Genomic DNA, 17,788 nt, shown 5'->3' with positions numbered 1-17,788 from the left:
TTTAAGGACACGCATTGGAATCAAGTGTGGATGTTGCCTTGGATGGATTGATTCTCTGGAGTAGTTTAGTAACACCATCAACGTCTATTGTAACATTTGGCACGTCCGGATATCACTGTAACCCAAAGTTGGTAATACGGGGTTTTCATCTGTAAAGACACTATTGTACTGTTTATTAAGAATATCTGTCTTCGGTTTTGTCTGTAACTTCCTTTCCGTCGGATTTAAGGATGGAAAATTCCAGAAGAGTCTTTACGATTGGCTTTGATGTACTGCCAGAAGCGTTTAGTTATGCTAGGTTGGTTTTCTCACTAATGACGTCATCGCCAATGTCTAGAAGAAAATTGATGTAGTTTTCGCGAGATTTTCGCATTTCATTATGTACAAGTTTTCGAAGATTTCTGAATTTGTGCCAATGTTGTTCACTATCGCTGTGTGTGGCAGCATTGTAACGTCACTGCTTTTGGCGAATAAGACGTTTAATGCGTGAATTAAGCGATGGAGTAGACTTTTTCCTGCTAAGGGTCTTTTGGGGAATGTGCTTCTTAATGGTGCCAAAGAGTATGGTTTTGAACAGAGTTCGGTTTTCTTCAACTAATTTTGTAGAAGGTTCTGAAGCTTGAAATGATATATATGAATTCCTTAATTGTTCCTGCAGTCCTCCCATATCTGTACGTTTGTATAAGTAGACAGATCTTGGTGGATTTAGAGAGGGCTTGGTCTTGAAATTAATGTCACAAATTACTGCTTTGTGGTCATTCATACCTGGGACAACATGGGTACCTTCAATAAGGTCTGGGTGGGTCGTTAACACTAAGTCTAGTATGTTGTTTTGACGGGTGGGTTCTTGTACTACTTGTGTGAGATTTTTCATCCATAATGCCTATCATTTCTTCACTAATCCCATTTGCATATTGAGGACTTCTCCTAATGGATCCATCCTTCCCATTTACATCTGGTAGACTAAAATTACCTCCAAGAATGACATGTTTACTGTTTAGTCCATTGAGCTCTTTAAGGTTGTTCAATAGTCTCAACGGGGGATGTAGGCTGGCGATAAAATGCACCAAACATAATATCACCCTTTTTGTGTGAGATTCTGGTCCAGACAATGTCACAGTCAGCAGGTGATGATTGTTCTATTGAGATAATATCACTGTGAATAGCTATAATGACTCCAACCTTTTCCCCAGAAGCTCTGTCCTTACGGTTTGGAGGAGGTTGAAGGAATTCATTAGGGAACATATCATTACTGTTGATTTCTTCTTTAAGGTGTGTCTTACATCCTAGTATCACATCAGGCTTGTATGTCTCAATGACTTGATGGGGTTGTAATTGTTAACTTCTTGAAACTTCCTCGACTTTTGAGATAATTTTCTGACGAAATGTGTATATTAAGTGTAATTTAATTTTTTCCCTTTCTTTGTAAGTAAAAAAGGCATTTATATGTAAACATAGTACCTCAAATATGGTGACATACTAATTTACGTAAGAGGAAAAAACAAATTGCATTGTTTTGCTTACGCAATGTCCGATTAGGTGGAGATATATGGAAGTTCCCTGTAGCTGTTGTTGTTGTTATTATTATTATTGTTATTATTATTATTATTATTATTATTATTATTATTATTATTATTACTATTATTATTATTATTATTACTATTATCATTATTGTTGTTATTAGTGTTATCATTGTTATTATCTTCTTTACCTTTCCACCGAAATACAACATATAATGGCCGAGCCCATTCCTAGGGCCTAGGGTTAGAATGAGGGTTAGTCTCTTTGATCGAGGGTGCCCTCTTAGAATGTGAGATAGTCTAAGTGGTGTGATGTTCTGTAGTTCCTGTATTTTGATGTTACCCGGGATCTGTTGGATATATTTCTCCAACCCTTTCTTTATTAGTCCCAGGGCTCCTATCACTACCGGAATTGTTGTGCCTTTCATCCCCCACATTCTTTCAATTTCGATTTCAAGGTCTTTATATTTTGACAGTTTTTCAGTAACTTAAATTGAAGTGTTCTTTTCAGTGGGGATGGACATATAATGAGCAGGCCAATTTTTTTCCTGTTTGTTGTCTGGTCTGGTGGCCTTTATCTCACAATCTGTCTGTATTGGCATATCCCACAAGATTGTAAGGTTGTCTTTTTCTGTTAATGTTTGGGGTTCATGCTCGTACCATTTCTCGTTTGTGTTTGCATTCATCCCTTTGTAGATGTTCCTGTGTAGGTATGTCGCGGCTTTGTTGTGTCTGTGTGGGTGTTCAGTTTTGGCCAGCTCGGAAACTCTGCCACAATAAGGTGAATAGTTTCCTGAATTTTACCAGAAATCCTGCTCATTGGGTCTGTATCATCTTTTAGGATTTTGTTTTGACAGTAATTGGTCTTGTTGGTCTGGTATTGTCTTTTTAGGAATTGAGCCCTGCTGTCTTAAGCCATTGGTTGGTTATTTGATGGTCCACATATTTGTTGTTTACTCTTTTTGGGTATTGCCCATTGTTATTATTATTTATTATTATTATTATTATTATTATTATTATTATTATTATTGTTCTTATTATTATTTACTTACTATGTCGATGACCCTGCTATTTGTGGTTTAACCAGATCGTGTTAAAACCTTCCTTAGTTGAGCTACATCGTAAATAAGTTCAAGCTGTGAATTTGTGAAGTCCAACTCAGCAATAGTTGGTAGCGATGAAAGCCAGCTGCTATGCCTTGATCTTTTCCAAGAAATCGGCAAATTTAAGGGAAATGCCCTGTCGTCACTGGCCTAATGTATTATCCACTGTGCATGCAGAAATGGCAAATACGAAATATTTAACAATTATTCGCATAAGGCGAAGTTTATATTGTTGAATAATTACCGAGACGAAGTCGAGGGGATTATTCAACAGTCAATTTTTTTTCAGGAGGTTTCTTCTCAGACACACAAGCTTACGTGAATACCACTTGTCGACGTTGCGCCAATGGCACCTTCGTTCATTATGATAAAGCCCCCGGTAAAAGCCAATTTGATTGCAAGGCCTGCCCACAAGGTAACGTATTACCAAATATTATTAGGTGTTACCCTCGACACTATTAAGTCCATTTACACAGCCCGTAAATACAACGTAAGGCCAGTTTTTGGTAAGTAAACGAGGGCTATTGTTGCGCCAACATTAACGAGCCGTAAAAATCTAAGAAAACAATGAGAGCTCGGGGACGGACCATTAGAAAATGAAGGAATTTTTTTTTCGTTATCAGATTCCTTGTATGAATTTTTTTAGGCCATAGCATGAATATTTTTTAGGGTTAATTGGCGTGCATGAATTTTTTTCACATAATTTTCCCTTGCGCGACTATTTTTTGGTACTTCGCCGCCCCCTCCCTCCATAAGTTTTCTAATGGTCCGTCTCTTAATTCACTGATAAGGTGTCAAGGTTGATCGGCCTTGGTCAGCCGTAAATTGTTCGGCTTCCTGAGAGACACAACAAAAGAGAAGTAAAGGGAATTTGACGTGACAAATCATACAATCATAAGAAGCAAAGAAAACGAACGATAAGAAAGGAACAAAGTGTTTATCATACGCGTAGCAACCAAGTCTCTTTGAACAGTTATTAATTTGATAAATAAAGAAAAATGGTAAATTTTAAGCTCGGTGAAGAAATGAAAAATGATGTGATCAACGTGTCACTAGCATAGGACAAAGAGAAAAGTCTGAGTCCCCGACAGGAGTTGAACCTATGACCTTCGGTACACCGGTCGGAAGTGGTTAGAGTATGCATAAGCCTTGTATATGGCCTAGCTCGCCACAAGCCATTCTCTTTTGCCTTTTAACCATTCTCTCTTGCCTTCAAAGTTCAACAATTATTTTTCTTTAAACAAACAAGTCCATAGCTATGCCACTATAGATACGCGAGCGATTTTCACCTTCCTTTTTGTAGAACAAACTTTCGTAAATTTTCTGTCAGTTTCCAAGGACCTACTTATTATAACGCTATAGAAAATGATATTAAAGAATCTAATTTTCTCCACTTATTCAAAACGATATTTAAAAAAAACTATACATGAACTATTAGTTTTAAATCTTGTAGTAAATAGTTATCTTTCTTCACATGTCTGATATTATTTTTATACTTATTGTTACACGTACCATACTTTATATTTTGTCAACTCAGTCTATGTAATTAGTTATTTTACACTTACCTTCATTGTATTTTACTTTCGATCCTGGCCTTACTGTTACTGTTAACTTTATTTTTACTCTGAGGGAGCCCAATGTCTATAAGCCTCATGGTTTCTTTTTGGGCTTCCTCGACACTTTCATTTGCTTAATTTGTGTAACTGTCTTGTTTTATCGTTATTTGTATTTTGTGTTAAATCAAATAAAGTTACAAAGTTGCGAAGCCCTTCGTGGTTCAGTTAGAGCATACAGCCGTTCAGAATGTCATAGGTTCAATTCCTGTCAGGGATTCGAATTTTTTCTTTGTCCCATGCTCGTGACAAGTTGATCACATCATTTCTCAGTTGTTACTTTTTTCACAGGTATGTTGTTACTGTTTTCTTTTTTCGATCGTTAATGTTCCTTAGTTTGGCTGGCTGTTCAAGTAGCAAAACTAAAGAAAAATGTTTTAGAAGTTCAGTAAGACTAGATGTTTTCACTCGTCAAAAAATTCTCCAGATAATGGTAAAAAGAGATGGAAACCTCAGGCTATAAGTTTTACCTATTAGTTGTTATGGTCAATACACAGTTACGAGACCCGCGATTGAAAACAGAAACACATTCAAGCGCAACCATGAGTTCACTTCCCACACTAATCATTTGTTTTCAGTAGATTTGAGTTCAACCGTTCGGACATGCTTGTCATAGCCGACTGGTGCCCCTCCGGAAAGTCAGGGATTCGTACTTGCTTTGCGTACATAAAATATTCTTTTCTTTCCTTTTTTCTGGGTCGTCATTTTATTGGGTTACCTTTTCGTGTTAGCCCTCTTAAGAAAACTTATTATTTGAGTTAGTTAATTAACTGATTGAAATTAAGTTTATTTTATTAGCCACAAATAGTATGCCTTTTCCTTCGTCGACTGCAAAACGCATTAGTTACAAATTTTACAATTTTTTAACAAATTTCCGATGTCTTTTTGTTTAATAGGTACTGACACGAACGCATTTGCAGGATTTCGCGCCTGTAAATGTTTGGACAATTTCTTTCGAAAACATATGTTCGAAGGTTGCACCCCATGTAACCACGATGGGTTAAAATGTTTGGATGACGTTGTAAGCCTGAAAAGTGGCTATTCGTGGCAATGGAAAAATAAGACACTCTATGAACTGTACAGAAATTTCATTAAGAATCTGAGGAATCCCGCTTTTGCTCCTGAATTACACAAGGCAAGTAATTCTGAATTTAAGTTCCCGTACACGATTCCTCAACCGTACAGATTTCCCATTGCAGAAGCTTGTAAGGGAGGATTGAACTCTTCAGGTGAGGTTGGCTATGAAGGACCACTCTACGCAGTTTGCAGCGATGGATATTATAAGCTACTGAAGAAATGCAAGCTGTGCCCGACAAAAGGTTGGATGATTGGACAGCTTGCAATTATGGGGGCAATAGTTATGTTACTAGTCGTTGTTGTGGTGTGGAGAAGCAAAAAGAATAGCAAAAAAAGTGGGGGACGATCTTTTATTGACATCGTTCTGGGAAGGATTAAAGTTATTATTGGCTTTTATCAGGTGACTTTTGGAATAATGGAAGCCTTTTCGTACATAAAATGGCCTAAGACGCTTTCTACTATTGGAAAATATTCCGAGGTTGTTCAAGTTAACGTCCTTCAGATAGCCCCCCTTCACTGCGTCATTTCAAGCTTGGAATTTGATGCATTCGGAAGCTTGTTTGCCGTTATGAGCTTGAACGGCGCAGCGGTAATCGTGGCCCTTGTCAGCTTCGGCCTTGTCACTATAACCTCGACACGGCATGTCTTGAATGAAGAGGAAAAACTGAAGAAAAAAGAGCATATTAAAGCGGTTGTAAAGGGAAATCTGTTTTTCTTTCTTTACGTTACTTACCTGAACACTTGCCTAAAAACTGCTCAAGTTGTGCCTCTTGCCTGTCACAAGATCTGCGTTGACGAAAAAGATAAACGCTGCGAGGAGTATCTGAAGGCAGACTACAGCATTAACTGCAATGGGAAGAGATACAATCGATTAGTCTTCGCGGGATACTGTTCCATTGGGTACGTGATTGTTCTGCCTGTTGCTGCCCTTATGGCAATATGGAAGCGAAAAAGAGCGATGAGAAAAACGGAGGACGAAACAACAGACACAGATAATTTCCAAGACCCAGGCACCGAGCACTCAGGACTGCGATTCTTGTACGAGAACTACAGCCCTCGCTGTTGGTATTGGGAACTGGTGGAAACATTTCGAAAGGTAACTTTGACCTCTGGCTTGATCCTTGTAGGTGGAGAAAGCAGAGCTTACATTGGATTAGCCTTGGTTCTGTCTGGTCTGTATGGTATGTATTTCGCCTTGAAAGAGCCAATAATTGATCCATTCGAAAACAAGCTAATGCTAACTTCACTTGCTGTTACGTTCGTGAACCTTGGTATAGGAGCCGTGAGCACAATCCCAAAAGAAGGCATACCGTCCTCAGTCGACCCAGTCTTGGATACTCTGGTGTTCAACAGCCTTGTCTTTGTTGCCAACTCATTAGTTATTGGACTCCTTGTCGGTAAGTTAGAACATACATTTTGTCTATCACAAAATCCTCCGACATCTTTAGGCGAGCTCACACCTTAATCTGGGTAGAAACTATTGTTTTGGTGTTTTGGAAGTAATTCAGAACTAAACTAATTTCGAAAACGACTGCTCCCTAGAGTACCATTATATGATCTGAAAAAAAAAGGCGGGATAAACAGGTACTAAAGCAGGTTTTAAAAGATTTTGCTGCGTTAAATCTTCTTCACGTGTTTCTTGTCAGAAATGAATTTTATGTCAGCACTTCAAAACTTCGGGCAATGCCCTTCTTACGTTCTTGCAAGATCTCGCGCCATCACAGTTCATTAATGTTTTATTGATCACGATCGTTTTTAATCAAACTTGCTGCTTTTGCATCTTTTTCCAAGGATTTTCTTTCCATGTTTATAAAAATCAGTTTTCGCAAGGCATTGTACCTGTATTTTCTATTTCTTTTTTTTATTTTTTTTATTTTTTTTGACGAATTACGATATTTTCCGATCAAAAGTCGCGCATGGTCGTACATGGTTTTTTCAGTCTGCCTTGGTTCTCATATGTGGTGTGAAGTTACCTGGAAAAACTGTCCCGGATGCTAAGCATACCGTGGATAAAGCCTTAGCTAAAAGCTATTTACAAGAATTTAATGAGTCGACTCTTTAAGTCTTTGCAACCCTGTACCTTAGTTGCTGGGTTTAGTCGCGCGATTTTTTCCAACTAGTGTTGCCCAAGTGTCTCCCATATTTACATAGAATTTGCACAGAATATTTTGGCGAAACCGCAGTTCAACCACGCGATCACATACCTGTCAACACCATGCGGAAATCACACAATCACACACTTTCGCGGCACTGACAAGACCATCCACAACCACGCATCGGAAAAACTCAGCCTATTGCCAGATAAACACCTCTGGACTTTTCTGTTACACTCGTCTTATTCAAGTTGCCGGATGTAAAGTCACACGGTCGACGGATCACCTTAGCCTTGTTTTCATATCAGAAAAATCTTGGCCCGGGTCAAAGTTCACCTGCAATTTTGCTCTCACCTAATAAGAGCCTTTTTCCCGAGGCCAAAAACTTAGTGGTCACCTTCGAAAAGCGAACAATATCGTACCTTTCTGTCTCAGCCCGGATCGGGGTGATTGATCCGTTTAGCCAAATGAAACGAGAATATAATACGATATTGGACAATGCAGACTCTGCGAATCGTAATAACTTTGTTCCATCTCAGAGCTTTACATGATGCTCTTCGGGAAACCTTTCTCAAGGTGACCAATATATAAAACTAAACTGCTAAACGGCACCGAAACCAACGTTAGGCGCGCGCTGATTTCAAATAACTGTCACTTGTGTTAAAGAAAGAATTGTGGGTAGGGAAAAATAAGGAGTGGGGTGGGTAGGATAGTAATTCTGTCTACATCCACTTCTATACAAATCCCTAACCACAAAACAAGCAAACAAAAAAAAACGACATAAGCAAATAACACAGTAAACAAGCTATTAGACAGGGGAAGTTGAGGAAAGTTACAAAATGTTTGTTAACCCGGTTTTCGTAACTCCAGGTAGATTTTATAAAATTTGATTTTTTGGTGGCCATTGATGATGAACTTTGAATGACTCTAAAGTTCAGTTAGGGACTGTGCAATAATTATCAGGAGGGGGGCTGAAAAACTAGAGTTATCTAGCAAAAACTTAGACAGTAACCCCCCCTCCAAAACAACAACAAAATTAGTTCTACGCCCCCTCCGTTATGTTAAAAATAACGTCGCCCCCACGCACCACACTGGTAAACTCAAAACTGGACTGAGCTGCCATCACAGCTTCAATAATGACAAACGTTATTATGTAACATCTAGTATCGAGAAGGATGTTGGTCGCGTGATTGAAGATTTAGACAAAGCATTTGCTAAGTACCGGGGTGCTTACCACATTGGCTCAAAATCTAAAACTTCTGAAGCCAGAAAGAGAAAGGAGTAGAGAAAAAAATCAAAGAACAGGAGATTGAACGCTTCCAATAACAGACGAAAAAGAACTTGCATTATATTTAGATCCTTGGGAGCAGAGCCTGTTGAACTTTGTTATGAGCCACATATATATGGAATTCAGCAAATCGATTCAGTCGATGAAGAAACATTACTTTTATTCACATCAAAAACCGACAAAGCTTGTCTACGAGATCTGTTTGATTCCCATTGTTTTATGGGGGAAGCTGAAAAACAAGTTCGTGATTTTTGCTTTACATAGGATCAACTCAATTAATTAGAAGACGGGTTAAAATTGATCAGTTGTGAATTTGCTTTTCATTTTGATGGAATATTTTCAATAATCGTTTAACAGCTGTTCGTTTTGATATTTGTTACAGTCTATCATGATGCCTGTATTGAGGATCTTTTATTGCGTTTAATTTTATTTACATTTCGAATAAAACTTAAGGCCCCCCTCCGTCAAATGAGTGATTTTACTTTGAGCCCCCCCTATCTTGGCAGCAATTTTATGTAATGCCCCCCTTCTAGTTTTTCAGCACCCCCCCCCCCCCCTCCTCTCCTGATAATTCTTGCACAGTCCCTTAGGACCAATAATAATATATAGATTTAGCCAGAGATAAAAGCGAAGCTCTCGATAATATTTATAGTTTGTTCAAACAAAATATAAAATCGTGTACTGCTAAGCGGTGAAGGCATGCAACGCCGGAAAACGGTGAAAAAAAACAATAGGTCTAATTAGCAAAAGCAACTTTGCACGTGCAGCACACTTTTTTTGTACATTTCGTTGTCGTTGTTTTGCACGACTTCAACGTGAAACATCCAAAAACGTCTTAGTTACACGTTTTATGGAGGAAATGTCGTACGTGTTCCCGTTCACTTTTTTTCACAGCCGCTCATTTTCACGTTGCATTGGTGGCCGCTAGCATTTCTCACTTTTTCACCGCCGCTACAAAATTTTCATGTTGTTCTTCCAACAAAAAGACGTCTCCTTCGTTGTCTTATCTCTCTCTCTAAATCCCTGTTGCCCTTTTTCTCGTTGAGCTTCGCTGGCCTGCCGCCCACTTTCTCTTTTTCTCTGTCTTTCTCTTGCTCTCTGTATTCCAAATTTGTGGACATGACAATTAATCTAAGCTTAATACTTTAGACAACATGGAGACAGAAACAATTTCCGCTTTCCGTTTTCGTCTTTATTGACCTTTTGTTGTCTCTTCTTTACAAGACGCCGGTGGCTGTGCGATTTCCCTTCAAAATAACCTCGAGTTGCATTTGGGTTGCCATACCTGTTGATTGAGTTATTTTACATTAGTATGCCTGTGGTGCGGACGGACGGTCTTTCGGGCGGGCGGTCGGTCGGTGTACGGTCACGTGATTACCAAATTTTCTCGGATGGGTAGATTACTTCATTTTCTTAACCCTGGTGCTCCGCTGGCGCGCTTCGCGCGCGAGAGCTCCGTTATAAGTTTCCCCCGGAATTTTGTTTGTGTTCAAAGTCTATTCCTTTATATCTGAAAGGACAACCCTACTACACTCAAAAGTCAATTGATTTTCCCCATCGCAAGCGGACGGGACACGCGACGCTTTTGGGTAATATGCATCCACCTTTTCGTCTTTTTCGACATATACATTGTACGCTGCTCAGAACTTAATTAGGCGCGATGCCGTCAATCAGCTAAGCAAGACCCTGTTAGAGCTGGTAATTCATGCACCACGGCACAGATTCCAGGATCGTCATCACTAGCGACAGATCAGAGTAATTCAGTAGGAGGTAATAACGTTTATTCTCCATTGTATTGCATCACATCCTGTTGAGGGTTTAAGCTTGCTTGTTTAAAAGTTAATAGTCTTTGGAAACACATTGATGAAATTTGCAAAATTTTAGCTAATTCCCCTTTGGAAGTTCTTGCTATTAATGAATAAAAAATAGATAGCACCATTTCTGATAATGAAGTATATGTTCAGGGCCACAGTATAACTCGCAAAGACCGCAATCAGTCCGGTGGTGTGTGTTGCTCCCTATATTAGGGTAAATCTGTCATACACAAACAGAATTGCTTTAGTGCTGGAGTCCCTGACAATAATCTGTGTGGAGATAACTAAACCTTCCTTACAGCAGGTCTTTTCTAGTTAGCACCTGGAATAGACCACGGAGTGCGGATATGTAGTTCTTTGATGATAAATTGGTTGATCGATGTGATGTTGAAAATAAGCAGCTGATTCTCATGGGGCATATTTATTCAGATTACACCTAAACGCCCCTTAAGGTACATATACTCGAAACATGCAATTTATTTCCTCTGTATATCGATTAGAGCAACTAATCAAAAAACCCACCCGGGTGACTAAATTCTCCGCCACTACCATTCATTTAATTTTCTCGAATAGGGTCGTTAAAGAAGTGCGAAATCTCAATAATTTTGTAGCCTGGTGACCGTGAAAGTCTAATTATAATGCAATTTTAGATCTCCACGCCCCTATTAGACATACACGTATGCTTGTGAGCCAATCATCACTGCCGTGGCTCACGTCTGACAACAAAGAATATTGAAAGACAGAGACTATAATAAAAATACGCAATGAAATATGGCTTGCAAACCACTGGAAGCTTTATCAATCTGCCAGAAATAAGGTAAATACTGAGATGCGCAAAGCGAAATCAGACTATTATCGGCAAACAGTTGATGCGTGCAAAGCTACAGACCCTAAGATGGGTTAGAACATAATAAATTCACTCATTGATGGGCTGTCCCAGTAATGCTACATGCTTCCAATTTTGATAATAGTATTGCGTGATCTAGGGTATCAAAGGCTCTTTATAAGTCACGAAATATACCGGCTTAATATTTTTGGTGGTCAACGGCTTTAGCGACTTTGTTCACAAAATTAATCAAAGCGTGGGAAGTAGAATGACCTGGACGAAAACCGAATTGATGTTTAAATAATATGTCATTATCGACTAAGAACTGATAATTAGATAATAAATCTAAAGATTTCCCCAATGCTATATACACTGACAATGACGTTGTTTCAGATCTAACCTCTAATAAATGTTTGGGAGTATTATTAGATAGAAAGCAGGGCAAGGATCAATTATGATATGTATCCAAAGTGTTTTAATAAACTTAACTTGGCTTGAGCTTACTTTTGAGACTCACATTGAGTACATATGAAAAAAGGCGTGCACTGGTATAGGAGCTCTGAGAAGAATTAAATCTTTTGTCCCACTTTGCAACTTTGTAACCTTGTACAATTCACTTGTACAACCTTACTTTGATTACTGTTCCTCCTTATAGGATATTTGTGGAAAGCAACTAAAAGATAAATTGCAAAAAAAATTAAAACCGTGCGGGTAGGGTCCCAACCGGTGCTTCATGTCATTAGATCGGTAGATGTGCTTGATAATTTGAAATGGAAAAACCTCTAGACCAGGCGCTCACATATGAAGGCTACCCTTAGTTATAAAATCTTCAATGATAAATTCTCCCCCCCCCCCCCCATATGAGAGCCTTCTTTTTAAAACCCAATGATACTAGCGTCAACTATATTCTTGGGAATCTTGAAACTGATCTAGCACTTCCAAGGCCAAAGACTAATTTCCTCAAATCTAGTTTTAACTAAAGTGGTGCAGTGCTCTGGAATAATCTTTCTTATGAGGCAAAAACAGCAGCTAGATCGCTTCATTCATGTTTTAAACTTATACTAATTACGCTTCAAAACTCCCACCAACATAATTATATTGTAAAACTAGCTATATCGTGTACATTTTTACGTAATAAATTTTGCTCTGAAATTTTGTAACTTTTGTGAACACCAAACTGCTTTTATTTGTTTGTAATGCGTGTTTGCCTACGCCCCACATGGAAATCAGCTTTTTTGTGTGTGTAGTTAGCGTAGTGACATAAATGTGTTGATTGTTTGCTTGATTTAGGCATTGCCACACAGAGCTCAATAATAATAATAATCTTAATCATAATAATCACTATTCCTCCACTCATAATTGCACGTGCCCGGTTGTTTGGAAGTCCCACATGATATGATTGAGTGTGAGGGTCAAACCGTTGGAAATTGCAATAATAAGGTTGCAATTCTTCCATCCAACTATCCACCTTCGTCTGGCCTGTTGTTCTCAAAAACACTAACCACCTCTAGGTAAATGTTTATCTGTCTCGCGTGGAGTGTTCCACTCTTTTCCAGATTATCCTTATGGCTTTTTTGTGTGTACATTAAGATTTATTTGCCATTAAATGTAATAAATAAATAAATAAATAAATAAAGTGAATCTGTGAAGGCCAAGGTTTAACTTGACTGAGTTTGTATTTCGTTGCAGTGCAATATCTGGCGTACACTTACAATTACGTAAAAGAATGGCGCAAAAATTCACACTTGTCCTTGTCCTGCTGCCTGGCCTTGCTATTGCCCCTTAATGATTTACAAGGGGAACTACGTGGATTAACTGGGAGAAACATTCTGAAGCAGCAAGTGCAAACTGGCAGAGTCGACATGCCATCGATTGCTAAAACTTTGAAAGAAAGCGGGGCAGTTGATATAACTCTTGAAGATCATGATGCAAATCGCCAACAAGAAAAAGAAAGTAACGAAATAGTCGATGAGCAAGGATCCAGTACGCTTGTTCAAATCAGCACTTCCGAGTTGGCACGAGGAAAACACGACACCAAACTCTAAGTCGATTTAACGAGTTTCTTGAATAGTTTAGGCGACGAAGAGGGACGCGATGTACTATAATCACAACATACAAAAGTAAGACTTTCCTCGCGTTTAATCTACTGATGTTATAAGATTGGTAAGAATTTCGTTTTATTAATTTCTTATGCTACTATCAGGGCTTGTATGACATGTTGACCACCCTGATAGCATATCCCATCTAACAGCAGCATATACATATATGTAAGCGTTTAATCTGCGATAGAAAGGACCTTAAGCAACGACCATGGCGACAGCAACGAGAACGGCAAAAAGCCAAAAAGTTTAGTAAGCAAAAAATATAGATCTGTGGGCACACCACGCATTTCTGTGAATTTTTTTTTGCCCCAGTGTCACAGTTACTAGGTGAAACTTGTAAAAACCTTTAAAATGTATAAAATGTAACTCTTAAACTATAAAACTTTATCTTGAGACCTCTATAAAACTCAGGTTTTAAAGAAGACTTTAATACAGGACAAAGATTACCTTCTCCTTTATTTATGAACTTGAATATAGTCCCTTATTAGCCTTTAACTCCAGAAAAATTCACCATATATCAAACTGAAGAAGGTGGAGTAATAGCAGTGAAATCTGAGAGAGAATTCACCTTTTAAGGAACGTTTTTACTTCCGTACGAGTCTAGCAGTCGTAGTTACTTAGCTCCTCATTATTCAATATTACACAGCGTTTAAGGATTTAAATTCCTAGATGGCAAAAAAATTTATCAGGGTTTGCTCGGCCTAAGAAAACAACTGGTACCATTTACTAATTTGATAAGTTTAGCGATAGTGTCATTTTGCCATTTTACCAGCTGCTGATAAACGATTTAACTTGTATTTATGTATGTATCAACTTTATTTAAAGGGAGTAAGGTTAAACAGTATATATATCAACGGCTCTATTATGAGCCACCGAATCTTAGAAAATACAATGACTAATGATAACAAACAAACGTTGTTGTGGTGTAATTTGTCGTTTGTGGTTTGTAAAGTAGGAGTTGTTAAAGCCGCGCATAAGTTGTGCCGAGGTCGACCGATCTATAACATTTTCACCGTGTTGCTCTGAGATATCAAAAGGCAGCTCATCACAACATTGAGTAAACAGTGAGTCCTTTTGAGCAGTCTGATCATGAGCAGCTTATGATCAGTCGATTGTATTCAGTTGAGTGCGGAATAAATGCTGTAGTCAGTCGAGTTTGGGTACCCTGGGTACCAGAATCTTTTCTCGCGTGCGGTGTTGGCCGAAGGCCCAAGCCGCGAGAAAAACCTCTGGCATGGGGCGGTGCTTTTCACCGTCCCCGTTGACCATTGAGCTTTTTTATCGGATTACATTAATTTACGCCAATCAGATTGAAAGTATCCAACTGCGATCATGTGGGCCTGCACGTGAAGAAATGTCCAAAGACCCACATTATCCTTCGAAGAACAAGTTCGAGTTTAAAATCACTATCCGTGAGAATTTAACATCCTGCTAAAAACGCTATTGAGCTGGGCCCAGCGTGACAAAACATTGCAGAAAACCGTCACTTTCACGGACAAAAAGAAAATCGCTTATAATTACTCAGATCCAGGAGGCACTTTGGAGAAATTAAACAACCTAAAACCCTTATTTAGCCGTATTAAAGAGCTTAACATTTCAAAAGAGGTCAAAGAAAATGCTCTTGCATCGCAGGGCAGATCATATGCCGACCAGACAAAATAACCGCAGAAAATCAATATGCGTGTCACGACCTCTCGGTATGAAAAAATCGGCAAAAATCAAATTTGCTCAGTCAAGACGTTTCAAGCCTAATCAGCATTTTGGCGTGAGGTAAATGTCGTATGCTGCCTTCTGACCCCCTTTCTATAATAAAAATACATGTTTTGTTTTTATATTCCTAATCCATCAATGCAAACTATTTCTAAACATGTTGTAGTCGTTTGAAATAGGAAATTAGTAAAGCTTAAGGTGTTTCGATACAGTTTTTCAGAGGCCATACCGATATTTTTCAATCGCCTTAAAAGTGGTTTTTGCCTTGTCCGATCGCTATAAAATTTTCACCAGTAATTGGCTATGGATTGAAATTTGTGAAAATGTAGTTTTAATTAAAGTCGATATTACTATGACAACAATAGACGAAAACTTTGAAATTGATAAAAGCCGAATTTTGTGTGATCTAGACCTGCTACTGAAAATCCAAAACTAGGAACTTCAAGTTTGCTGTTTAGCAAACAATCTCCGTAAGAAGTAAAAAATTCTGTATGTTTGAATTCGACTAAAACGAAAATATATTTCAAACCTTAAATTTTCAATGATAGATTATTTAATAAAAACGTTAGAAATGACTCAAATTATTGTTATGTAAAAAGGCAAAAGTTAGAATTGCAATGTTTGAAAAAACCAAAAATTACAATTCCACTGTTTCGAAAATTCCAATGCCAACAATTACAATTCCAATCTCTGGAAAAACCAAACTTTAGCATTCTAGCCACATTTAGAATTCCAATTTTTCGAAATGCCAAAATTTACAATTCCAGTGTTTGGAAAAGCCAAAATTTACAATTCCAATGTTTGGAAAAGCCAAAGACTAGAAATCCAGTGCAATTTACAATTCCAATGTTTGGAAAAGCCAAAATTCAGAATTCCGATGTTTTGCGAAAAGCAAACTTTAGAATTCAAATGATTCGAAAAAACCAAAGTTTAGAATTTTAATGTTTGGAAAAAGGACAAAATTTAGAAATCGAATATCTGGAAAGGCCAAAGATTAGAATTCCAATGTTTGGAAACAGGCAAAAGTTAGAATTCGAATGTTTGGACAAAGCCAATGTTTAGAATTCCAATGTTTGGAAAACCAAAAATTAGAATTCTAATGTTTCGAAAATTCCAATGCCAAAAACTACAATTCCAATCTTTGGAAAAACCAAACTTTAGCATTCCAGCCACATTTAGAATTCCAATTTTTCGAAATGCCAAAATTTACAATTCCAGTGTTTGGAAAAGCCAAAATTTACAATTCCAATGTTTGAAAAGCCAAAATTCAGAATTCCGATGTTTTGCGAAAAGCAAACTTTAGAATTCAAATGATTCGAAAAAGCCAAAGTTTAGAATTTTAATGTTTGGAAAAAGGACAAAAATTTAGAAATCGAATATCTGGAAAGTTCAATGTTTAGAATTCCAATGTTTGGAAAACCAAAAATTAGAATTCCAATGTTTCGAAAAGCCAAAATTTACAATTCCAATGTTTGGAAAAAGTGCAATTTACAATTCAAATGTTTGGAAAAGCCAAAATTCAGAATTCCAATGTTTTGCAAAAATTTAGAATTCAAATGCTTGGAAAAAGCCAAAGTTTAGAATTCCAGTGTTTGGAAAAAGACAAAATTCAGAATTCTAAAGTTTGGAAAAGCCAAAGTTTAGAAATCCAGTGTTTGGAAAAAGGCAGAATTTAGAATTCCAATGTTTGGAAAGAGGCAAAATTTAGAATTCCAATGTTTAGAAAAGGCAAAATTTAGAATAGACGATATTCAGATTCCCCGACGGCTCTGGGACGAGAGACTTCACAGCATGATTGCGAGGCTAAAGCGGCGAACTTTTTGAAAAACACAAACAAACATTGGGTAGTCGCGGCTGAATCGCTGCAAAACGATAGAAATCAGCAAAAAACTGCAAGACTTAAAAGCTGAAACCTTACGGGTAGGCTAAAGGGATATCTGTTTCAAAAAAACAAAACTGTGGGAAGAGCTGGTCGTCCTAACAGCAAAATTTAAAAAGCCACGAAGCCAAAAGAAGAAACAAGAAGTAATCAAAGTTAATCAAGAAAATGGTATATTGTGTCAAAATGTCAATACTCGAATCCTCTTTATAAAATTTTCTTCTTATTATTATTCTTTTTCTCTTGTGTGTATCTGTAGTGTGGAGTTTAAACTGCTCAGTATTATCGTCTGTACCAAACTCTGTGTTCAACTGCGTGCACGTTTTTGTACTCTCGCACAATTGTTATCGAAGACAATGTAGAACTTAACTTTAAAAATAAACTTTACCGATTCATCGTTGCTCAAACCGGTTTAACTTCCTTAACTGAATGCACATGGACTGTGTGCAGAACGCTAAGTCCCGTCCTGATAAGTAATTATCCAGTGAATGAGTCGTTTGGTTTACTTCGAATAGACACGATTTTGCATCCGCTCTGTTAGAAAATTCCAACTGCAAAGTAGGTGTGATAACATCACTGTTAACTTTATCGCAGGCTGTCGATAATTACGTCCATTTCAATAAAAGGTATTCTTCAAAAAGTTTAGAGGACACTGAAAATTACAATTAAAATGGCTTCGGGGATTTTGAGAACATCAGCGAGTTTATAATTTAATATAAACAGAGTCTGTTTATATTAAATTTTATAAAATAACTGAGATAGT

This window comes from Porites lutea, chromosome 1, assembly GCF_958299795.1.
Source record: "Porites lutea chromosome 1, jaPorLute2.1, whole genome shotgun sequence".
Classification (NCBI taxonomy): Eukaryota; Metazoa; Cnidaria; class Anthozoa; order Scleractinia; family Poritidae; genus Porites; species Porites lutea.
Note: the sequence above shows the minus strand (reverse complement) of the source record.